This window comes from Anastrepha obliqua, chromosome 2 (assembly GCF_027943255.1).
Source record: "Anastrepha obliqua isolate idAnaObli1 chromosome 2, idAnaObli1_1.0, whole genome shotgun sequence".
In the NCBI taxonomy this organism is placed as follows: Eukaryota; Metazoa; Arthropoda; class Insecta; order Diptera; family Tephritidae; genus Anastrepha; species Anastrepha obliqua.
Window position 1 is genome coordinate 120,505,223 of NC_072893.1, and position 26,130 is coordinate 120,531,352.

A 26,130-nucleotide genomic window follows, 5' to 3' on the forward strand; every position below is an offset into this window, starting at 1 on the left:
GTGGTCAAATGAAAATTGGAACTAGAACCAGCTAACCGGTACTTAGTAAGAATTGCGTAATATGTAAAGTTTTGTGTACCTTTTCATGTTCGTGTTGGTACTCCAACACTGTAGTGATTTCTCTTTCTAATTTGAAAAATGCAAAATTATGTAATAATTTAGTAAATACTGGGACTTGAAATTCATTATGCATTCATACAGTACACCCAAAGTGGGTAGAAATTGTAACTGTTTTCAAGTCGCTAATTTACCTTAAAGCCCATAACTAAGTCCATCGTAGGCTCGATTTTTCTCAATTGCGTGTTTACACCTTCGAGTCTTGCCTTTTAAAATTCTACATATTTACGTTCTCACAACAATCAGCTCTACGTTACTAGAACGACCTGGATGTATATTTGGCCAAGGAGTGTCCCTGCAGCAGAATTCCACGACCAGCTAATAATGACTTACTACGTATTTCTACAGGCAAACACTCATCACCGGAAACTGTTTTTTTGTTTCCTTGTTCACTCCTCTCGGGCGCATAGGGCATCGGCAAGACTTGTCTTGCGTTGGTTCCGTTAATCTATTTGATTTCTGACAGGGTAGGTGATTGGCATGCCACTACCAGTACTAAATGGTGGGAATGCCCACCTGTCGTTGCTTAGGAACAACGCCTTCTTATTGCTTGAGGCGTCATCTGTGTTTCACATTTTTTTGCCAGAAGGATCGCACAGTTGGTTGACGACTTCGCTAAATTTGGTGTGTCTGCGCTATTACCGCGGTTGCCGGCTTCCTCTTGCTGGTGCCACTGATGCAATGTGTAACTGTGTGTTTTTCTTTGTTGTTGCTTGTTTTAGTAGCCACAATGCAAATGATGCGCTGGCTATTGTGCAGAGTAAGGATGGAAAGGATAAGTTTTTTTGTTTGGGCTTGAGGAATGAGATGTTATTTTTTTCTTTTTCTTGTTTTTTTTTTGTTTAGAAGCAGGGAAAGTAGGTAAATTTGGAAAAGTACGAGGAACGTGCTTTACGTGGGATTCAAACCCACAACCTCTGGGATGGCAGACTAGTGCACTTACGATAGACACCGGAAACTTATGTCAACTAAAAAATTGCCAATTGGAGACCATTCATTGTCCAAAATCTGTCTAAAGGCAGGTGGGCCTATGTTAAAGGTAGTGGAAAGAGACTTTACTTTTTACTCAGGAAGTATGCCTCGTTCTTGTAAGCATGGAAATACGCAAACTCCGAGGCTAGAGGTTGTGGCTATGCTAGGTGAGATTGTGGAAACTGTGTGAAATCACAGAAATTTATATGTTTCTATTCTATGTGACAGTCACGCCATCCTAGAAGCATCAATCAACCCTCTAACTACCAAATGCCCAAAAAATTCTAGTAAGTAAAATGTACAAGTACTCCGGACATAAGGGAGTATCACAAAAGAGACATCCCATTTTGAGCAGAAAAGGGAGGAAATTTGCCAAGAAAAGGCTCTTTTCCGCCAATCTTTGCTTAATTTTTTTTTTGTCGGGACAGACTAGTAAGTGCACCATTCAGTGACAATTAAATCCATTGTACTGCTCAAGGGTACTTGATTGTAGGAGATCCCGAATCACCTAGGGTTTGCTTGCAAGTCATTTTTCATGATTAAAATATTTGAATTCGTCTCATTCCTCTGTGCGGCTGGCGAAAAAGGCGAGACGGTATAAACTATATGGCGCGTCTGATATGCTTTAGTCAGTCTTGCGTATGGCGGTTTCGAGGCGAGCATCTTCCTAGGGCCTAGACAGCCGGCGACGTTATTCGGGATTATTGGCGCAGTTAATTTTATTAAATATGAAGAGTGACAGACGGTTATTACACGGATTAGTGAACAGCTGATTTGCTTATTGTACAGTTTAGTCAGTAAAGGATTGGGCGCGGACAACAAATACCGCTATAAGCTGCACTGATACTAAAAAAATAATTATTTATTCCAAAGAGAAAATCTGAAATTACAATTTCTCAAACTACTCCGAAACAAACAGGGGTTAGGTGGGTTTGAAAATTTCAAAAAATCGATTTTTTTTTTGTAAATAGTATAATATGTTAAAATATTGTATTCTCCTAAAATTTCAAATTGATCCGAGTAAAATTCTACGAGATAGACCCATCAGGCCATGTCAGTGCAGCGTTTCGCAGGTATACGCGTTTATCTCAAAACTCGATTTTTTAAGTCGGTGGACACGATTTCTCGAAAAGTTTTGAAGCGATTTTGTTCAAATTTTGCACACATCTTTGGAATAACATTATCAAGTTATTGAACGAAGGATTTTTTTTTTTATTACAACTAATTTTTTCGAGCCAACACATGACGAAAATTTGACCAAAAAATGTGTTTTTTTGTTCAAAGTCTGTCAAAAATTCAAATTAAATTTTTTTTTCCTTCGTCCAGTAACGAGATTTATCCATGTACTAACGAAATATTTTAGGTTTTTTGATTTTAGATGAACCAATAATGAGTTATGCTGTCCACGGCAAGAGCATTTTTTTGTGAGACGTTAAGCGAGATGAGGTACCAACGGCTGAGTTTTCGGAATTTTTAAATAAAAATTTCACAAAATACTGTTTAAATATGTATCTTTGATATGCTGGATTGTTTAAATAAAATATATGATTGTATATATTAAAAGAAAATAGTAAAAATACCCTTTTTTTGAACCTCTGTAACCCACCTAACCCCTTAATGTAATTTAGCATTGCAATGTAATAGCATCGCATCCGGTCTTTCTTGTTCTTCTCTTTAAAAGTTTAATCATCTTTCATTCACAATAGATATTAGCTATCATTTTTCGGCAATGATGCCAGCGAAAATTTCCCTAATCCGCTTAAATTATCAGAATTAAATCTAGTTGCAAATCCCAATGAGGACTGCCTAATTCATGAGATAATTCCGCACTAAAAGGAACTACTATTTTCATGAGAGTTTTTTTACTGCATTCAGGCTCATTAATAAGTGCTAAGTTCTGTTTCCGCTTCAGTGCCAGTTGTAGTTTCTTAACACTCCGATAAAAAAGTTCCTCATGACAATGTTTAGAAAGTCTTTGCTTAAACATGCCGCTACTGCATTAGCGATCAAAACATAGCTCGTGATATCTGCCGCAACGTTTTTTTTATTTTCTTCACTTCACTTCATTTTACATTGGCGCCAGAAACTTTTGCGGATACAGTTGTTTGCATTCACTCAACTATTTCGCCGAGCAACAAATACGCGCACTTAGATGCTAATTGAAACTTTCGCAAAGCTGCCAAATATAGCTGCTAATAGTCACTTGCGTAAGGAGAAGTTGCATAGGCGGCGACGTTTTGCAGTGTTGATTTACATATTTCACACCTTTTGAAGCTGTTGATCAGTAACATTTTGATGTACGCGATTACTTTCGTTTTTCATTGACAAATGCAAGTTTATAAAATGAAATACAAATACAAGCAATAAAATTTTACTTTCCGGCAATGATAACCCGAGTAGATACATACATACATATGCTGCAGTGAAACACCAAACTGGTTAGAAAAAATACTTGTAAAAGGTAGAATTTTCTGATTAAAGTCGAACTAGTCCGAAAAAGGCCAGATTTGTACCGATTATATAACGATTTTTTGTATGCCTATTTTATTTGACTTAAACTTTTTAATAAAATTTTAATTTTATATTTTTTAAATTATTAGAACGAGCGCATATTCAATTGTATATTAAGTATAATTCAGAATATACCGCGCTTCGCCAACAAAAAAATATTTAAAATTGTTGGGAAAGACAAAAAAATATTACTTAATTTACTGGAAATCGTTTACTTTTGAAAACATTTTATGAAAAACGCTTTTATTTAAACTTTGGAATGATATCAATTTTGAAATATTTATGTATTCATTTTTCATTTCTATCAATACAGTAGACTCGGATTAGATGGAAGCCCTTATTGAGAGAACTACTCGATCGAAGTACCTCAAAAGTAAGTAAGTATTGAGAAGAGGGAACTTCAGCTCTGGCTGGCTGTATATGTACCTATATCTGCCTGTTGGAGGTCTCATAATGGTATCAAAACGGCGCTTTAGTGCCACTTGAGGCACTTCAACCAGACCGGCACTTCAACCGTTTCACCTACTTACCTAGAGGGAACTTCGCAATTTCTGGTTGAAGGTGGGTGAACAAATTTCAAGAAACTGGTTCTGTCGATGATAGTGGCATTCAAAAAACTGGATGTTCTATCGTGGATAGAAAAAGGGTTGGCAGACTAAAAATTGGATGTTTTGGCGAGGATAGACAAAGGCTTGGCTGACCAAAATTTTGATGTTTTGGCGAGGATAAAAAAGGTCTGGCAGATCAAAAACTGGACGTTCTGTTGAGAAAATTGCTGCTTTAGGGCAAAGTTTTGCAGAACATCCTTCAACAACAATATCTCGACGTTCTCGATAATTAGGCATTCGGCAATCGACGGTTTAGTCCGGATTTTACCTATAGATGTGCTCTTGTTGAACATTTAAATGATGTAATTTGTATATAATTTTTTCATAATTTCACATAATTGTTAAGTGCCGTATTTTGAATAAAAATAGTGAAATCTGAAAGCATCTAAATTTTTACGTGTCTAATTTTAAAGCAACTTCTAAGCTTGTATTCTAAAAGACTTTCGCAGAAATGAGCGAAAATATTTTTTTTTAACACGCTGAGCGCGACCCTGGGGACCGTCGTGCACTTTTCGTAAGACCGACGGTATTAAAGTTAAAAGTCTGTATAAAGTTATTGATGCATTCTAAGCAAAAGTGTGGCTGGGATTTGCAAAATGTAACAACTTTTGTTTTGTGAAATTCTTGGCTTTCTAATACCCAAATAGTCTTGAATTTTCATCATAACAATTAGAACAGTCCGAACTTTATGGACGTTTTTCTTTCTGTAATTTATGAAAAAAATGTTCCTACTCGAAGTGAAATTTGTTCATCTAATCGCTGTGTCAGTCCACTTACTAATTGTCTCCGAAATTCCGTAAGTCAGATTTTTTGTAGGGTTGCTTCTTGAAGGGTGCACAGGGAATTGATTGCTGATAATATTGCATCATCCCATACTTACAGAGCGACCGCTTTCTGCCAGGCGAGAGAAAAGGTCAGAAATATCGGTGAGGCGCTCAACGTGTTAAAACAACATCCAAGCGCGTCTTTTCAAAGAACCATTATTTGAAGCCTTAAGCAGAAATATTTCGCAAAAATATTAAGATTTTAAGACTTTGCCAAAATATTTATATTAAAACAACATCTAAGCACGTCTTTCAAATTACCCTTTATTTTATGCCTTCGCAAAAAAATTTCGGCAAAATATTAAGATTTTAAGACTTGAGCCAAAATATTTTAGAAAAATATTCAGCGTTACGAGGGTAGCTTTACGGTACTGAAAGTAGCTCCAAAAATCTAATTATTTTAATTCTTTTGATGAAATTTTCCAACAATTTTGTGTAGATCTTTTAAGCTTAAACTCTTAATCAACTGAAACGACTTTTTAGAAAAAATATTTTTGAATATAATTTCTGTTAAAAAAAATTTGTTATATTATAAAATTTTATCATAAAAAATTTTATTATAAATTTTTGTATAAGAAACCTATTTTTCTGAGTTATTTCCAAAGGGGTGCGCTCACTTAAATCTTCATATTTTTCTGCTACATTCTGGCGAAAGTCTTAAATTATAAAAAAAATACATATAATTCCGGTAAAAAATCGCAACTTTTTCTTTAATTTTTAATTCTCCTTTTTTTAATTCTATTGTTTACCTGCATACATTTTTGTATTTGTATTTAATTTATCAAATGTGCAATATCCGCTAACATTGCTATGCTCGCTTTGTCTCTTATGTATGTATGTAAAAAGTGATTATCTGTCACTATGTTAACCTTGAGTCAATGTTAAGAAATCAGGCGCTGTGCATCAGTTTTTAAATAGTAGCAAGAAATAAAGGAGCACTCACTTAAATTGTCTACAACACGCAATGTTTAATAATGAGACAAGGAACGAACATACATACCTACATACTAACACATCCATACATCACTAAGTACATTTCTAACAAGCAAATAAATGCACCAACATTTGATCGATAGATATCTTACCACATAGACACCTGACTAGTTACATACTAACTAAAGAAAAGTGCCAGGCTTTAAAATGTTAGGTATGCAGCTCCCGACTCTGCATAATCGTAGGTACATATCTTACATACATACATTATTAATTACAATGTATCCGCACTTACTATGCATTGCTAGACTGTTACACAGTAGTATGCACACATATGTACATACATACACACATATGTGCATTCATGTATGAGTATGTATATATTACTAATTGTTGCCAATTAACGTCCATTTATATTCGTATCACAAATTACGTGTAATGATCTGCAAAGTCGCGCATTGCATTTTCTCAATACCAAAGGTGTTTTCCCGTTAACAGAATTGCACTTAGCAGCTGACTTTTTAAAGCAGTGTAATTAAAAAAAAAAATTATGTTTAATAGTAAAATGCATGTATTCTATATATGAGTATGCCATATAAGTACATACTAACATATTTATATTTTTCTAATTGCCTAGTTACACTTAACCTGTTAACGGCCGCCGTCATTTTTGTAAGAATCCTCTTAGACCACAACTTTTTTGAAATTGATTTTTCTTAGAATAAAAATTCAGGCAAGCGAGTGTTATTGTATATTACATCCTTTTTTCTAGTATTGGTCATTGGCTATTTGGCAGGCATTCGTTGAGATGAAGAGTTTTCTCCCATAAATATTGTAGAAGTTGTAGAAATGAGGAAGAGGAAGAAACAGTTGAGCACTTCCTTTGCAATTCTCCAGCTTTAGCTAAAATCAGAGCAGTCTTTCAAGGTAGGCACTTTTTCAAATCTCTTACGGAACTGTCCGGCTTGGGTATTAGACCAATTCTGAGCTTCATAAGAGCCCCAAAATGGTTTCACGAACTAAAAAAACTTTTAAAATAAATTATTTTTGACACCGAAAGGTCAAATGGATAACGAATTCGAACTCAGCAAGTCCAAAAACATTTGTATCCATTTTTTTTATTTTCCGGTGAATATTCTGTGTTTGAGATGACCTTCAATTTGAACCCGAAAAAACAAATGGATAAGGAATTCGGACTTAGCAACCCCAAAAACGAAAATCTATAAATTTTTTTGCAATTTTTCTGGGTTTGTCCTTGGAAGAAATTAGTTTTTAAGTTTAGATAGTTGGGGGATGATTTCACCTCTTAAGGTGTGGGCTAGAAATTTGCGCACTTGCCGGAATGTATTACCGTCGATTGGAACTACAATAAAAAATAATGTAATAATACATAAATGTTTTTTTTTATTTTTATTTTTAGTCATGAAGAGCCAGTACAGCGCAATATATAGAAATTATGAAGATTCTTCTCTGGTAAATATTTTACGGAGACAGCACGAAAATGTGATTATCTCACGTAGAGGAGCTGTGAATTGGCTACAAAATTTCTTTTGAAGTATTTTTTAAGAATGTGTTGTGTGACAATGAGTCAAAAAGAAAAGAAGGAGTCAATAAAAAAATCAGAGCTTTTCAAATTAAGACTGTTTCTTTATCGCACCAACAATTGGCGTGTGCACCTTTCCACTCTCACATGGCAGTTAGCGTGGTAATTGATTTTTTCCTTTACAAGCATTTACAGATTATCAGGCAGTCGTAATTAACACTTAATTACGTTTCAATGTTGCATAAAAAGTGTGTTAGGTATTCAATTCATAACTTTTTACGGTACAGATTAATGCAATTCATTTGAAAGCACTAATTGTTTATAAATTTATTTCTTTTGAATTTTTTTGCGTAATTCATAAAAAGCATTTAAATTAATTTAGTAGTGCGTTTATGTAGCTGATCAAATAATACAATTCACTGAAAGTAATTTACTACATACATACATACATGCAAACACATACTATATACATACACACATGCATACATATGTACATATTCAGTAGTACTACAGGTGCTTGTGTTTCAGTAATTATTTTTTACTAATAATCTTTATTAATTTTTAATTGTCGGCGACTAATAGATTTAGAATAATAAGAAATAAGTTCAAATACCGAATACAAGGTTAAATTACGAATATGGAAAAAGGAAAATTCAAACTTCTGCCGCTATGAGGATTAAATACCTCAAATAGAGAGAATAATGTTTTAAAATAAAAAAAAAATTACACTTTTATATACAAAATTATTTGCTTTAAGTACGAGTAAACGAGAAGGTGGCGCAAAATTAATCATCTAATTTTATTTTTGAATATTTTTTAAATAAAAAAAATATATTATTATATATTTTAATATGGAAATCTTTATTTTGATCTTTACGCGCTCCATTACTTTTGTCTCTTTGTATGATATATCGTAACTGTCTAGATCACAAGTGTCAAATATGATTTATGTACGACGTCATTTGTAAAAATTTAAATCTTCCCATAAGGTGATTAATTTTGCGCCGCCTTGTTCAGTAATGTAAAAATTATAAACCTTCCGATAGAAGGATTCATTTTGCGCCACTTTGTATACTGAAGGTAATCTTTTTTGTAATAGGTAACTTTCTTTTTTTAAAAGGTAGTGTACTATAGGTAAGACAATAAATTTTTAAATTTATTTTTAAAGTTAATTTAATTTTTTTAAATTTCTATATAAGTAATTATTTCATTTTTTGTGAAACATAATATTTTAAAAGCATTTTTTTTTTAATAGGTAACTTTTTTTTTTCTTAGGCAAACTTTATAAAGAGTATATAATTAAAGCTTAAAATAATTAAAGGCGGCCGCCGTTGCCGAATGAGTTGGTGCGTGACTATCACACGGTAGTGCCCGTACTCTAAACGCCGGGCATGAAACACTAAATGATAGAAAACCTCTTTTCTAATAGCATTCACCGCTCGGCAGGCAATACACAAGTCTTCGGGTATATTTCTGCCATGAAAAAACTTTGCCATTCGGAGTCGGCTTGAAATTGTAGGTCCTTCCATTTGTAGAACAACATCAAGACTCAGGAGGAGCTCGGCCAGACACCCAAATAGGGTGTACGCGTCAATTATATATGTATATAATTAAAAAAAATACATTTTCTTAAAGCTATTTTTGAAATTTTTAAAATTTATATTAAAATTATTTGTAATTTTTATGTAACTATATAATATATTGCTATATATATAAATTACTTCAGTGCATATAGTATTGAGTATTGTACCATATTGAGAGAAAACAATTTTTTGGGAATAGGTAACTTCCGTTTTGTTTGGTAAAATATATTAAGGGTATATAATTACATAAAATAAATTTTTTAATTTTTTTAAAGTTATTTATAAAATTAATTTTTAATTTAAAAAAATTTTAAATTTTTCATTTATTACTTAAATAATTACTTTTCTTTAAGTAAGAATATTTTTTAAAATATTCACATTTTAAAAAATTTTTTTGTTGTGAAAATAGAGTTCATTCTACTACAAAAACCATATACATACATACATACATATACATATACATACCTATATTATATAAATAAAATTTTATGCAAACTAAAAAGAAAATTCAACAAATTTTCATATAAATTTCAAAGTTTCACACTTTTTAATCAGAATTTTTAGAAAAATTCCGAGTATGCGGTTTTACATCAAATTGAATTTTAGTATAATAAATTGCAAGTCTGAAGTGGCTCAAAAATCGCATTGACTTTTGACACTTTTTTTTGGAGACGGTTTTGGAGACTTTCTCCCATATAAAAAAAAATGAGCATTCGTTTAAATTAGTTCAGTAAAATTAAATAAGAGACATATTAAATTTCAAAACTTGTCAATAAGTCACTATACTGCAGCTATTTAACACATTGAAGACACATAATGGAAAAAAATTACTCTTCTAAATTTTGTAAAAAGGTTTAAATTTAGTATTTTAATTTTTTAAATTTATTTTGAAAATTTTTTAAATCTATTTTTTAAATTCAGCAAAATTTTTAGTTTATTTTCTAAATTATGTAAAATGGTTTCATTTTTTTCTTTAATTTTGCAACCTGAATTCAATTTATATTTTCATGTTTGTAAAATATTTTAGTTTTTTTTTTTTGTATGAAGCTTTTGTGGCTTATTTTTTTGAATTTTGTAAATGGTTTAAATTTAGTTTTTCAATTAATAAAATTTTTGCAATTTAATTTTAAAATTTTTTATTTTACTTTTTAAATTGCGTAAAGTTTTTAGCTTATTCTTATATTAAATTGCATAAAGATCTTTTATTTATTTTTTAGTTTTGTAAAATTGTTTAAATCTAATTTTTAAATTTTTGAAATTTATTTTTTAAAAAAATTTAAAATTTATTTTAATTTTGCTAAATTTTTTAATTGTGTTAAGTTTTTTTATTTATTTTTTAAATTTTGTAAAATTGTTTAATTTTAGTTTTTCAATTTTAGAAATCTTTTAAATTTATTTTTAAAATTTCGCAAAGTTTTAAAGTTTAAAGTTTTTTATTTGTTCTTTAAATTTAATAAAATAGCTTAAATTTAGTTTTTTAAATTTTAAACATTTTTTAAATTTAATTTTTAAATTTTGGAAAATGTTTAGTTTATTCTAAAATTGTGTCAAGTTTTTTTATTTCTTTTTTAAGCTTCGTAAAATTGTTAAAATATAGATTTTCAATTTTTAAAATGTTTAAATTAATTTTTAAATTTTGCTAATTCCAAAATTGTTTAAATGTAAACTACATTTTTTAAATTTATTTTTTTAATTTTGCACATTTTTTTGTTTATTTATAAAATTGTGTAAATTTTTTTATTTATGTTTTCAATTTCGTAAAATTCTTTACATTTATTTTTTAAATTTTGTAAAATGGTTTCAATTTTGTTTGTAAATTGTTTCAATTTATTTTTAAATTTTGCAAAATGGTTTCAATTTATTTTTTAATGTTTGAAAAATTCTTAAAATTTATTTCAAAAATTTTTTAAAATTAATTAATTTTATATAAGCACATAATTGGTAAAATAGGTATAATTTGTATAAATAAATTAGCTCTTCATGTATGCAGATCGCGGCAGCAGGAAATTAAAATTAGCTTCATAACACATACATATGTACATATATTTACTTGTAGCATACATAAACACATATGTACTCGTATGCATGTAAATATATGGCCTCCAGCGTAGCAGGCATTTCACATTGTGCGTGAGGCAAAAAAACCTACTTTTGTTGCACAGTGTATTGATCAATATCACTTAATACCAAACGGCCACGCATAATTGCTCACAAATATACCTACATGACAGTACATATTTACTCAGCAGTTCATAGTTATTAAAATAAAAAAAAAAAATCAATTTTCCATTTGTCACTGCTCAACAGCGTTGCTTGAGTGGCAAATACTTTCACACCGCACGAGAAATATCAATATTGACACTAGAATAAAAGTTTCCTGCATGACAAATCGCTTAAGTGCGGGTAAGTAAGTACGAATAGCAACACACATTCGTTAATATGTATGCCTGCACATAAGCGCAAATGTATGTGTGTATGTATGTATGCGCGGGAAACACTAAATTGAACCAAGATTGATGCTGGCAAAAAAGCTGTGCTAGTTTATAGCATACAACTGACATAAATGTTGCAAATTAACAACGTAGCAATTAGAATTGTATTTTCAACAACTTACCAGTACTCATTTACAGCTACTATTTTTTATGTTTGAAGCATAAATTTTTTTATTACTGCTACTGTGCAGGCAAATAAAATCGATTAGCGCCGTTGGCTGCATGGCTTTTAATGAGTCGAGTGTAAATGTTTGAAAGTTATCAGCATACGGGGAGGAGTTGCAAACGCGCATGCACATATAAGTACGTACATATGTATATATACTAGTATACATGTAAATATCTTCTGGTTATTGATGTACTGCTTACAAATATTCACATGCCGTTTGTTAGCTGTCAGCCACTTGAAGCATACAATTAATTATTTCTTCTAATTTTTTATTAGTCAGCGGATATGAAGTGCATGAAAAGTGTAAAGTGCGTAAAGTGTTTATATGAACAACATACCATTTATATCCATGTATATCTGTATATCTGTACGAGTATAATTAAGTTAATAATTTTGCGCTTCAGTTGTTGACGTGTAAACATACAGTGAGTGTCACAGAAAATCGTACAAATATTTTTTTGCAAAGTTTTTATTTTATTTTATTAATTTGAATATATATTTTTTGAATATATACAATATTTTATGTTCTAATAGTAACAGTATAAATTGAAATTCCAAACCTTTTCAAAAATTTTCAAAATTTCGTAAAATATTTTTACAATATTTTCCATTTTTTATTAATTTATTATGAAAATATATTTATATTTTAATAGTAACATCAACAATTGAAATTCCAAACTTTTTAATAAATTTCATAAAAATTTCGCATAACAAAAAATTATGTTTTCTGGTATGCAGCTTTTAGTAAAAATTTATTTTATATTTGAATAGTAACAGTATGAATTGAAATTTCAAACTTTTTTTTAATTTTATAAATTTTTGTAAATTTTTATAAATTTTTGTAAATTTTTATAAAAACTTATAAATTTTTTTAGAGTTTTGTAAATTTTTCTTAAAACTTGTAAATTCTTTTAAAAGTATGATATTTTAAAATTTTATATAGACTTTACTTAAAAAAAAATTTTTTTGTAATATATTAAAATTTTTTAAAACATTTCTTTTTAATATTTCTTGGTATGCAGCTTTGTAGCTCATTAAATTTTAATGAAAATTAATGTAAACATGAACTGGCCATCCCTAACAGCGTAGAAGTTATGCGACTGTGCGCTGAAAGTCTTCCGCATTTTTCCCAAATTACGCATTCAAGTGATTTTTGCTTGAGCGTGAAGCTCAGCTAAAAAACCATAAACTGTTAATACGAGGGCCGTTTCAAAAGTCCGTGCAAAAATAAAAATTATTTAATTGTTTGGGATAAACCTTCTTTATTTTTCGAAATAGTCTTCTTTTAGTCTTCTCGTTAGGCTTCGTCCAACGCTGTTCTTGTTAGTTGATCCCTTCCGATTAATAGAATTTGAATAAAATCTTTTTCCCACCAGTCATTTCTTCAAATTGGTAGTCTGATGGATCCGAGGAAGAGAAGTCTGAAGAAGCGTTGAGATGTGAAACGCGTTGGAACCTTATTTCCATTCATTTTCCGACCACAACTGCTGAGACGTGAGCTAGTGCGTTGTCGAGGTGGAACAGAAAAATCACTCGACTTCCTCGATTAAACGAATGCCAAACACAAAAAAATATTCCGATCTGTCTAAAACTTAGTGTGTGGTCTTCCAAGAGATGCTACTAACTAAACATAACCTCGATACGCACCAGTAGTGCCATATCTCTCTGACTTTGCACGGGCTTTTCCAACGACACTCATATCAGACACTTCAGACTTGTTTCACTACAAAAAAATTTAATGGGCTGCAAAACTACATAACTTAGAAATTCTAAAAAATTCTAAAATTATAAAAAATTCTATTGCAAAAATTTAAAAAATTTATGAATTTTTTATAAGTTTTTATAAAAAAATCTAAAGTTATAAAAAATTCGATTGCAAAAATTTAAAATTTATTAATTTTTAAAATAAACTAATAAAAGTAGTAAATATTTGCAAAAAATTGGCTTACGATTTTTAGTGTCAATCACTGTATGCACAGGTGCATTTGTATGTACATATGTGTGTGTAGGCAATTCGCGATAATCGGTCGCATAAATTGCCATGAATAAATAATTATTTTGCAAAATACCCAGTAAATCGGACATTCTAAAGGCCTAAGTAAATGATTGGCCATAAAATATGCCATAAAATATTTGTATCTTATTTTCAAGATTCCATCGCTGCATGAAACCCGGCAGAGTGGCTATGGTTTTTATTTGTGCGTTTAAGTTAATAGCTTATTTTTACTACTTCAAGTTATATTTAACAATTTGTCATAAAAAAAAATATTTAAAATAATAATAAAAATATTAAAATATTTTTCCACTCTCATATCATAGAAAAAAAAACCATATCGGTTGCGCTAGTTTGATTATTTTATAATGTAAAGGCAGAAGAGGAATTACCGCGCTCATTTGTGCAATTCAATTAATTTTGATGAAAAAAAAAAATAATAATTATAAAATTCCTCAATGACAATTTATTTCTTAATTTCTACATATACTTCTTTATATATAAAAATGAATGAATATCTTCTTTATATATAAAAATGAATGTTTGTCTGTATGTCCTCGATGAACTCAAAAACTACTGGACCGATTATTATAAAAATTGGTATATAGATGTATTTGTCCACGGAGAAGGTTTGTAGAATATGTTCATTGCTGCCACTCGCCACCAGGTGGCGCTGCAGAGTAGCAACTTCTGCCCCGTTCAACCGATTTTTTCGAAATAAACAAAATCAATAAAATGGTTTAGAATGAATTGAATATTTGTGTACTGATTTTTCTTTAAAGTTATTTTTCTTAAATTTATTTTAGTTGTTGGCATGGCAACGCGCGCCGGGTACAGCTAGTAATAAAAATAAATAAAAATTAGAAATGCACGAACTCTTAGTGCAAAACTTGGTTTTAAGTCTAGCATTCAAGCAGCCCACATTGCATTGGCACTTGCAGTTCTAGCGAAGAAGCTTATATATTATTCTCTGTCTCCTTTTGGTATCAGCATCGCCTTGCCTTGCAGCTGCCAGCCAATTTTTGGCATCACATTACGTGGAAATGATTAATATTAATATTTGGGTATTCTAGCAAACTCTAAACTAAAATTCAACTCTTTAACTGTACTGTAATAAATAATTATGCTTCCTAATGTCAAAATAATAAATTTTATAATTTCCTTTTATTATTTTTTCAATTTCTTAATTTCTTAATTTATTCACTATTTATTATTTAAAAAAAAAAAACGTTTTCTACATTTTTCCACAGGCTGTAACCCAAAGTAATGAAACTCTCTCATGTCAGTGAGCTCATTTGCCTGATAGCCTAAGGTTTTGAGTGATCTTAATTTCAGGTTAAGCACAAAATATCTGTTTAAGTCACAATGCGCGTAGTGGCTATATAATAATAATATTAGTATCCAATCCAATAATCAAATCCAATCATTTTACACCATTTTTGGTGATGAATTGCCGGAAACTCTGATTAATGCTGATTTTTTATTGAATTATTAACGAATGCGGTACTATTTTTTGGAGCACCTTTTCCTCATGAAATTCTTCATGCAAAATATGCACTGCAGTGTTCATCGGAGCTGCTTAGAGTAACAGAAATTTCACGCTTAGTCAGAGTGGGATCTTCTCGCATCATTTTATACATCTGCTCCATTATTTCTGGTATTGTTGCCTTTCTTGGACGTCCACTCTGTGGTTTATCTTCAACGCACGTTTAACCTCTTAAAACCATCGACACAAAATTGGAAAAGAAAAAACAGCTCTCTTTTAATACTTTCACAATTGTTGATGAATTTCTGTTACTGATAAACCTTCCAAAACAAAGAATTTCAACACTGCATGCATTCGCTTCGTTACCTTCTAAAAAATTGTGCACTCACACAGCAACTACAAATGACTTGTAAGCAAAGAATGAATTTACAGATTGAAATAAAATTTTTTATGTGTTCAAATGCTAGATGTCATATTAAAATGGCACATACATTTTTTGATTCCTCTACTAGTTAATAAAACTCGCTTTCAATACTTTCCCACCAGCCTGTAATGAGCGTACCGCTGAGTTCTTTCGATGGCATCATAACCTAAGCTACCTATCGTTAAAAATGAAACGGAATAATTTTTTAAATTGACTATTAACGATTTTGGATCATAAACAGCCCACTTCGAAGTTTTTTCATCTATAAAATTAGATTTTTTTTTTAAATCAGCCGCTTACTAGTTAGTAGTCATAAAATATACTATATGCCTGAGCCTTTATTACAATTTTTTTTTTTTCTTTTTTTTTGATGATGCAAATTAATAAAAAAAAATATGTAGACAACAATAATAATTAGCATGTTTGCGAAAATAATCAAGTACTCGCATTTGCATTTCAATTAAGTGACAGGTTGCCTTTTACTTCGGTAGTTAGGCAGTTGCCGTAAATATTCATAAGTACCGGATCATAAGACAAGCCCTTTTGCAAAAGCAAATGCGCAAATAGAAGTGTGAAAGCAACGTTTAAAAATCATTATTTCGTAAGAAATATTAATTTAAATGTATGACTAGATTAATAATAATTGCATTGCATGCCCAACTTTGACAGGTTTAGAGCGAACGCATTGGGGGAAGTCTAAAGGTTTTTCGCACATTTCAGTGCTTTCTGGTTAGATTTCAGGCAATTGGCATAACAACGCAATTAGTGAACGCCCGTCACTCGCTTTTAGGATAGACTAGCGGTGATTAAGGCCACAAATGCTGGAATTTTAACAGACCATTGAACTACAGATCCACTCAGAAGAAGTGGAATCTAATAAACATTTCCTGCCTTGAAGTATCTACTTTAATACATTCCAGGTTTCTGGGACATCACTTCTTCACGAGCTGAGACAGTCTAAACTATGAGTGTTACAAAGCGAACTGTGCTCTGGTTAATGATTTGACTCGTTCAAAGCATCCATCTACTTCTGTGCCTGGCGAAAACATAAAAAATCGTGTGGCCATCAAAAGGATATCAGCCGATATTAGTGTATACCTCGGATCAACGCAGCGGCATTATGTACGAATTATTAATTATGAGAGAAGTTCGAGCGCGTATTGCGCCGAAGGCGCTGATTTTTTGCAAAAATAGCAACGCCGAGCGGTCGTCCAAAAATGCTTTCTTTGGGCCAAAATTTTATTGCAGGCACTAACCAAATATTAGTAGAAATTGCGCTACTCAGACGTTTCAAAACCAAAATCTATGGCAAAGGTGAATCAGCCCGTGCTTTGTTGACCATTTCTTTATTGCAACACTATGACAGATTTAGAACAGGACTTTATCAAAGACAGTAACCAAATATCAGAAGGAATGGCGCTTTTCAGAAGAGTCACAAGCCAAAAGGGTCCAACTACCACCCATCGCAGACGAAGAGCTTCAGTTGGCTCGCGAGACCCGAGGTACTTTGGCAGAATAACATGCAATAGTAGATACAGCTCCTACCTATCCAGAATCCTGATAAGAAACTACACCGCCACAGTGTATCGACCTCACGCTCCGAAAGAGCGACCACAACGTTGCTAAACTGGTCCTGCGCTGGAATCCCTTTCAGCAAGCTGGTCGAGGGATTGGCAGACTGCGTATCACCTGGCGACACTCTATGGATACAGAACTGAGATCTGTCGGCCTAACATGGAACAAATTGGGATCGTTAGCACATAACCGTGTTCGTTGCCGAAGAGGAGTAGTTGACGCCCAATGCTCCAGATAGGAGCTGAAGGAAGCTATATATCCAGAATTGACTCCTAAATACTCAATATATGTCCGGTATGTGAAGGTGGTCATAGCCGAAGGGTTGGTGCGTGACTACCATTCGGAATTCAGAGAAAACGTAGGTTCGAATCTCGATGAAAGACCAAAATGACAAAAAGGTTTTTCTAATAGCGGTCGCCCCCTCGGCAGGCAAACTTCCGAGTGTATTTCTGCCATGAAAAAGCTCCTCATAAAACATATCTGCCGTTCGGAGTCGGCTTAAAACTGCACGTCCCTTAAACCCACCTAAGGGTGCGTCTCCCTTAACACCCAACTCGTTGAAAAAACAGCTAGTTTCCTGTGCCTATCGTTAGATCAGATAGACGATGACGACAAGTCACTATACCGTACAGCAGCCAGGTATTGTTGCGCGTTTGATTGACTACCATGCGGTGATACAGTCCTCAATTCCTTCAGGCAATTCAAGCAGGAAATAAAGAATATAAAGAGCATAAAACTGTTCAGAAGACACGACCGTGCACCGACTCACACTTCGCATCTTGTATGCGACTGGTTGATCCAAAACAACATTAATATCCTGGCGTAAACTCCGTACTTAGTTAGCTTGACTTCGGGAGACTTTTCATTGTCACCGCAACTCAAGTTATCTCTGCGCAAAAAGCACTTTGAGACACTTCAAGTGAAATGTGGAAGAATTTGCAGAAGCAGCTGAGGACAATTCCCAAATCGACCTATGAAAAATATTTTGTAGATTGGAAGAAGTGTGGGTTGTAAGTAGATTAGTTACCTTGAAAACTACTTTGAAGGACATCAAATAAATGGCAACGAATAATTTTACCGTTTTTCGTTTAATTGTCAAATTCCGAGTAGTTTTTGAACAGATGTGAGGTAGGTTTGAAGTTTTTAGTAAGCATTTAAAATAATTGTATTAACATTTGTGGAACCGAATCAAAACGCACACCACAAATTGGACGAGGACCTAGGACAACCACCCATAAAGGATATAAACGCCAACGACTTCACAGAGAAGAATATAAAAAGTCAATCACTCAAAAATCAGGTTTATCAAAGTGTCAGTGATTTTTTTTTCTATCGACATCGGCGCAGTGAACATTAACAGCTGTTAATGGTGGGTAACTGTCAATAAACTACCAGTAATTACATTGTAAAATATAATATAATTTTTATAAAGTCACATACATTTGCTTGCAATATGGTGCACGTGGCATGCATACATACCTATCAATGTTAGTGTAGCACGATGCAGCAAATAAAAACAAGCGCTGAACATTAATCGTGACTTCATTTATCTAATAAATCATATTGTTGTATGTTAATGTGGTAACAACAAAAACAACAAAGGGAAAATATTTGATGCAGATGGCGCTCATCAATTGTATAATTAATTAGTTGACTAGCAAACAAGCAAAGGTAACAAAAGTAGAAAAAAAAGGAAAAATAATAGAAAAAGACGGGAAAAAATAGAAAAAACAGATAAATAAATATTTTGAAATTAAAATGAAATTAAATATCTAAATAGAGATTCATTTGTTCATTAAAGTTTTTGTTACGCAACACAGCACCTAAACCCGAGTTCACATTTTTATTTTATAAGCAGCTGTTAGTTCGATAAATTAATAGAATTATGCAAGCAATTTTTTAATGCTCCTTTGATGACTTATAAAAAGTCTAGAATCATTTTAATTGTGCAACTAAAAAGGGTTTGTTAAAATAAGAAATTGCACAATAATACGAAATGTGATGCAAATCAGATGCATGGCGCGCAGAGTGTTAAAAGATATTTCAACAGTATGGAGGAGGCGATAGGCAGGCATAATGATTGACTGGCGTAAGCAGTAGAGCAAGTGATTTTTTTAAATATGAAGGTGACTGTAGGGATGCCTAATGAGTGACTTGAGTAAGCAGCAGGAAATTTGGTTTAGTTTCTGGAACAAATTTTTGTTCTAAAACTACTCCTCAGTGAATTGGCTAAAATTATATTATACTTAGATGCCGTTTCAAAAGTATTAAAGCAGCTGCGGGGGGTCTAATGATTGACTTGATTAAAGAGCAGAAAATGTGATGGTTTTCTGTCACATATTTCAATTCAAAAACTACACCTCAGTGATCTTGTCGACAAATTCCCAAATCGCATTTGGCCAAAATGGCGCTTAGATGATTTTTTAAAAGCATTAAAGCAGTGATTTTTTAAAATGATTTTTTATATGAAATCGACTGTAGAGATGCCTATTGAGTATGCAGCAGAAAATTTAATGATTTTCCAAAATCAAACCTTAGTGATCCTCTCCCCAAATACTCTGATGTCTTTTGCTTAATATTAATTTAAACCTTTCTAAATATACTCGTACGAACAAGGCTACTGGGGCGTTTAATGATTGACTTGAGTAACCAGCAGAAAAGTTTTTCGTTTTCTGAAACACATTTCAGTTTTAAACCAACTCCTCAGTGATCCTCTCGACGAATTCCCCAATCCCATTTGGCCAAAATGGCGCTTAGATGATTTTTTAGAAGCATTAAATCATTGCTTTTTTGAAGTGATTTTTTTATTAATATGAAATCGACTGTAGGGATGCCTAATACTTGACTCGAGTAAGCAGCAGGAAATTTGGTTTTTTCAGGAACAAATTTGAGTTCTAAAAGCGAGCCTCTGTGATCTTATCATCGAATTAACAGATGTCATGGTAGTGAAAATATGATTGAGTGAACCCTACAGAGCTATTATACCTGAATAAGCTGCTATAGGATAAATCACATGAAATCACAAAGATTGGCAAGGGTTGACAAGGAGTCTCAAGCATATGTCTACCAATGAACTTTACTTCATTGTTAACAATACAGAGGCAGGCGTATTTTAACCTATATTTAAGGACAGTCTGGCAATGGCTACATTATCAAGCATTTATCAGGCGCTTCCTTCATTTATCAGGTTCGTGCTCGCGAATGTCAATCAAATGAGCCAGAAAGCTTTGTTATATCAGACAGTCATATTGCCTTAGAGGCCTCCGACTCTTACGAGAGGGCAGCAAGGTTTGTGGATAGTTGCAAAGTTACTCTGAACTGATTGAAGTCACCGAATACTATTCGTCTCACATTGTGTTGTCTTCCAGATTATAGTAAATGGCTCGATGGCAATTGAAGAACTGACTATTCAGCACAACTTGGCTATTTGGCAAAAAAAAAAAACTATGTTGTCCGTTTAGTACTTAGTCTTTCCACCCCGCGGAGCATTCTGCTTGAGCTTAGAAAATTAGAGAACCGCTAGTTTTTCAACCTCTGGCTTGACGTAAATAAATTTTAATAGTCTCAGAGAGGCATATGCATGTACATATGTAGTTTCTGCTCATCGTCTCTAAATGGCTTTTGAAAATTATGTAGTTCGGGAGGATCTAAAGACCTTATTTGTTACTGCTTAACACCTCTTAGTGAGATAGGTCTATCTATAATAAGACGGTATGAATAAGATCGAAAAGGGCAAGCGCAACATTTGAAAAATAAATTTATCCAAAACAAATAAGTCAGAATTTCACACGATTCCTTGGGCAGACTTCTAGCAGGTATCCGTCAGATACATCGGCCAATAAGGATTTCCCGTGATGTCAGATTTTTTATCAACCTTCCATGGGTTTCTAATCGAGTCGCCCAGATATCTGACAATTTTCCTAACTGGGTATGAGCTAAATTTATTATGTTGGAGGTTGAAATTTTAACTTTAGTATGAATACTAAGTTTTTGGAATTGATTGTGCCGTGTATCAGTGCAGGGCAATGCTCAAGTAAGTGCCTTGGCGATTTCGTTCTTTGTTCTGTTTATCACCTCCAAGACAAATTTCAGACTCAAAACCCCAGGCATGAAACTACAATTGATAGGAAAAGTTTTAGTTGCTCCTCGACAGACAATGGCAAGCCTTCGGGTGTATTTCTGTCCTAAAAAAAAACTTGTCATAAAAAACCACCTGCCGCACCGAGGCGACAAAATACTACAGTATTCTATTTGGAGAAAACATTAACGCACACCACAAACACCCTAAATATATGTGTACACATACATACATATGTGTATGTAAATATGTACGGGCAACTCAAATTTCATTGTTAAAATATTTTATTGCTCTTCTTCTTCAGTCTTAGTCAATGAAATAAAATTTTAATATTCGACGTTTTTTTTTAGAAATAAAACGCGACGCACAGCAGGCTGCGAATTTATAATCAAGTAGTTTAACAGAAAGAAATAGAATTAGAAAAGTAAAAAATGAAATAGAATAATTATCAAAGAGATTTTTAAAAAGAAAAAACCCAACAGTTACACTTATTTAGAGGTGATGCGGTTTTTATCTCACAAAAAAAAGTAAGCAAAAATAACAAATGATATACGAACAGAAGAGATAGGTGCCTACATACTTATATATGTATGCATGTATGTACATGTGTATGTATGTATGTATGTAGACAATAACTTCGAAAACTCTAGTTTACCGCAAAAAAAGCAAATGCGAATCTAATGAACGCTTTTGGGAAAAGTTAAAGATGGAATCAAACGCCGTAGTTGGCAAAAATGAAAAAATGTGTGAATAAATATGAAATCATATACAAAATATTTTTAAATTGTTTCGTCTAAGCAATAAACGTAAGGAAGACTGCGGCACAAATCATGAATTTAAATATAAATTAGTTAGTTCCTTATTATTTGTATTATTAATATCAATAAATGGAACAAAACTACCAATCAGCTTAAAATTCCAAGCAAGCTTAAAACTAGTTATTATAAAATTTTTATTTATGTATGAATGTAATTAAATAATACATACATACATATTTACGGCTGATAACTAAGGGAAAGCATCAAAATATTCTTTAAACCGAAATCCAGTTTAACATAAATGACGTTGGTACTAGAAAAAATTGCTTATTTTAAAAATCGCTGCGTATTGTTGAGAAAGATATTCACATACATACATATATACTTCCTCAGCCTCCTGATTAATGAAAATCGTGTGAAATTGTGTAGATTGCATAAATGGCAAAAAATAATATTTTTAATGGTAAATATTCAAAAAATAGATAATGAAAACACGTATTATACGTATACTGAACATAAAATGAAAAACAAACAATTTTTTTTCAATCAATCTCATTCGGCGCTTGTATATAATCACTGCACTTACATTTTTGAAATACATTTTTTCTAATTTAAGTAAATTTAAAGTTAGATAATTAAAAGTAACAAACAATTTTTTTTTTTTTGATTTTCTCAGAAATGTATTAATTTTATTAAAGAAATTTTATTCAAAGAAATTCCTTTAGTTTATTTTATTTTGAAATCATTTGTATTTATTTTTTTATGTGCGGCTTAGTAAAATTTTTTAATGTGGACTACATTTTGTCAATAAATTATTGTCTACTAATCTTTGGTGTCTTTTTATTTTACAAATATTTTCCAATTTGGTTTTTGATTTCAAAAAATTTCTTTCGTTAATTTCATTTAAAAAATATATTTTTTATGTTTGGATGGCGATTAAAGTTTTTTAATGTAATGCTAATTTTTTCAACATTTTGTTTCAAAAATATTTCTCAATTTGGTTTTTTGATTTAAAAAGATTCTTTTAGTTGATTTTATTTAAAAAATATTTGTATTTATTATCTTGTGTGCTATTTAAATTAATTAAATTTTTAGTAAACATAAAATTTTTTCAACAAATTATTGTCTACTAATCTTTGTTGATTTTTCATTTTGAATATATTTTTCAATTTGGTTTTTCGATTTAAAAAACTTGCTTTCGTTAATTTAATTTAAAAAATATGTTTATTTATTTTTTTATGTGAATTTAATTTAATTTTCAAGGCATTAAATTAAAATTTTTTTTTCGATAAATTATGTATTAATCTGATTTTTTATTTCAAAAATATTTCTTAATTTGTTTTTTTTTTTATTTAAAGAAATTTCTTTAGTTAATTTCATTTTAAAAATATTTGTATTAATTGTTTGTGTGCTGTTTAATTAAAATTTTTGGTGATTTTGTATTTTTAAAAATATTTTTCAATTTGGTTTTTCGATTGAAAAAAATTGCCCTCGTTAATTTAATTTAAAATATACTTTTATTAATTTTTTTATGTGAATTCAATTTAATTTTTGTAAACATTAGATTAATTTTTTTTTTTATAAATTATGTATTACTCTTTTGTGATTTTTAATTTTAAAAATATTTTTCAATTTGCATTTTTGATTTAAAGAAATTTCTTTAGTTAATTTTATTTTAAACATACTTTTATTTATTTTTTTTTTGTGCTCTATTTAATTTAATATTTTAATGAGCATAACATTTTTTCAATAAATTATTATCTACTAATCTTTAATAATTTTTTATTTCAAAAATATTTCTGAATTTGGTTTTTCATTTAAAGAAATTTGATTCATTAATTTAATTTAAAAAATATTTTTATTTATTTTTTTATGTGAATTCAATTTAATATTTTTGTAAACATTAAATTAAAAAATAACTTTTTTTCAATAAATTATGTATTAATCTTTGCTGATTTTTTAAAAATATTTTTCAATTTGTGTTTTTGATTTAAAGAACTTGCTTTAGATAATTTTATCTTAAGAATATTTTTTTTATTCTTTTATGTATCGCATTAATTAATTTTTTGCGAATATTACAATTTTTTTTAATATTGCATAATTTCAATAAATTATGAATTTATCTTTGGAGATTTTTAATTTCAAAAATATTTTACATTTAAAAACTCTTTACTAGTATTTGGACATTTTTATGTTAGTAAGCATTAAGCTTTGAAGACTTTATTATAGAAATAATTTTCATGTAAAAATAATAATTTTAGCAAATTTTAAAATAATCTAATTTTTAATTGTAAAGAAACTCAGCGCAATTTTTTTTCTATTCATTTTGTGTTTTTGCTCAGATTTTTAAATCTACGCGTTAATAGTGAAATTTTTTTCTTAACTTTTTTTTGCCAGAATTTTGCTATGCAATGTATCAGCAAATTAATTTTTAGTTTTTTTTAATTTGCTTATATTTTTATTTAATTTTTTTTTTTTCAGCGTTAAAAATATTTTTCAATTTACATTTTTATGTAAATAAATTTCTTGCGTTAATTTTATTTTAAAAATATTTATTCTAATTGAATTTTTTGTAAACATTTCTTGATTGATTTTTACTGATTCTTTTTTATTCAGCTTAAAAAATATTTTTTAATTTACATTTTTTTTAGAAATAATTTTCGCTTTAGTTTTATTTTAAATTGCCCTCGTTAATTTAATTTAAAATATATTTGTATTTGTTTTTTTTTTATGTGCGATTTATTGTAATTAAATTTTTTGTAAACATTACAATTTTTATATAAATTTTTTATTTTTTTTTTTGGCTTTTTAATAAATTATGTATTAATTTTTGGTGTCAAAAATATTTTTCAATAAATTTTTTTTACTTTTAAAATTCCCATCGTTAGTTTTTTGACCTTTTCATGCTAGTAAAAAATATGCATTACGCTTTGGAGACTTTGTTATGGAATAAATAAAATTATGCTATTTCAAAATTATTGAACTTTTCATTTCACTTTTTAATTGCAAAGAAACTCATCGCTATTTTTTATTCATTTTATTTTGTGTTTTGCTCAGTTTTTAATTTGAGATCTGCGCGTTAATATTGAAATTTTTTTTTTTTAATATTTTTGCCCAGAATTTCGCTATGTAATTTCTGAACAAACTCACTTTTGGTTTTTATTTTCAATTGCTTCTTTTTTGATTTATTCTTGAATTTAACTTCAATGATTTTATTTAAAAAAAAATTCTTTGGTCCACGATTTTATTTAAAAAAAGTTCTATAGTTCCAGATTTTATTGTTTAATTTCTTATGAAAACAATTAAATAATAGTTTTTAGTCCCTTTCATTTATTTTTCATTAAATTTGATTATAATAATAAAATTTGATTTATTTCTTTAGAAGCTCGTCACTAGTTTTCAGAATTTTTTGCTTAACTGTATTGAAAAAAGTATTTGCGCACTAACCTTTGGTGATTTTATTTAAAAGTATACTCCTTATAATCCAAGTCTTTCGCCGATTTTTTATCTCCAAAAATTCTTGCGAACTTGTACTCCTTTTCTAATCAAACACTTTCTTAATGAATTGCTTTCACGCAATTATTGCACGAAACTCAACGCCTTCTAAAAACTCTTTTATACGTGAAAAATAATAATTTTCTTATCTAATATTCGCTGCACAACCGCGACACTCGATTCATTCGATTTCTTCTGCACAATTGTTTATGATTTTTAGATTTATCAACTTCGATGCTCAATAATTAGAACTTCTGCGCTACACATTTATGTACGTAGATAAGTGTATATGTATTTGTGTAGATGTGCTACGTTATTAATTAAAACTTAAATATTCTCGTTTGACCGTCGCGCAGAATCGAAACACCGTTTACGCGGAGTTCCGTCCGCTTTGTATTTTGTGAACAGAAGAAACTGAACTTGGCCGTCGTCGTTGTCTTATAAAGGAAAATTTGTTCATTGTGATCGCACCACAGCGCGGCGGGGCTTTATTATTGCTGTTAGTGTTGTTGCTGCTGCCGCGTCATTATGATTGTTTCTTAAAAATGTTTTTTTATTTTTTTTATTTT

At 30.6% G+C, this 26,130-nt stretch overlaps 1 protein-coding gene across 1 annotated transcript in view; it reads right to left on the minus strand.

Annotated features, from left to right (window-relative positions):
* The window catches only part of LOC129237427 (putative metabolite transport protein HI_1104), a 49,522-nt gene extending 23,564 nt beyond the window's left edge, over positions 1 to 25,958 (minus strand). Inside the window, exon 1 of the mRNA XM_054872174.1 lies at positions 25,514 to 25,958. The gene's annotated coding sequence lies outside the window, so the exon portion shown is untranslated. The remainder of the gene's footprint in view (positions 1 to 25,513) is intronic.
* Positions 25,959 to 26,130: the final 172 nt, after the last annotated feature.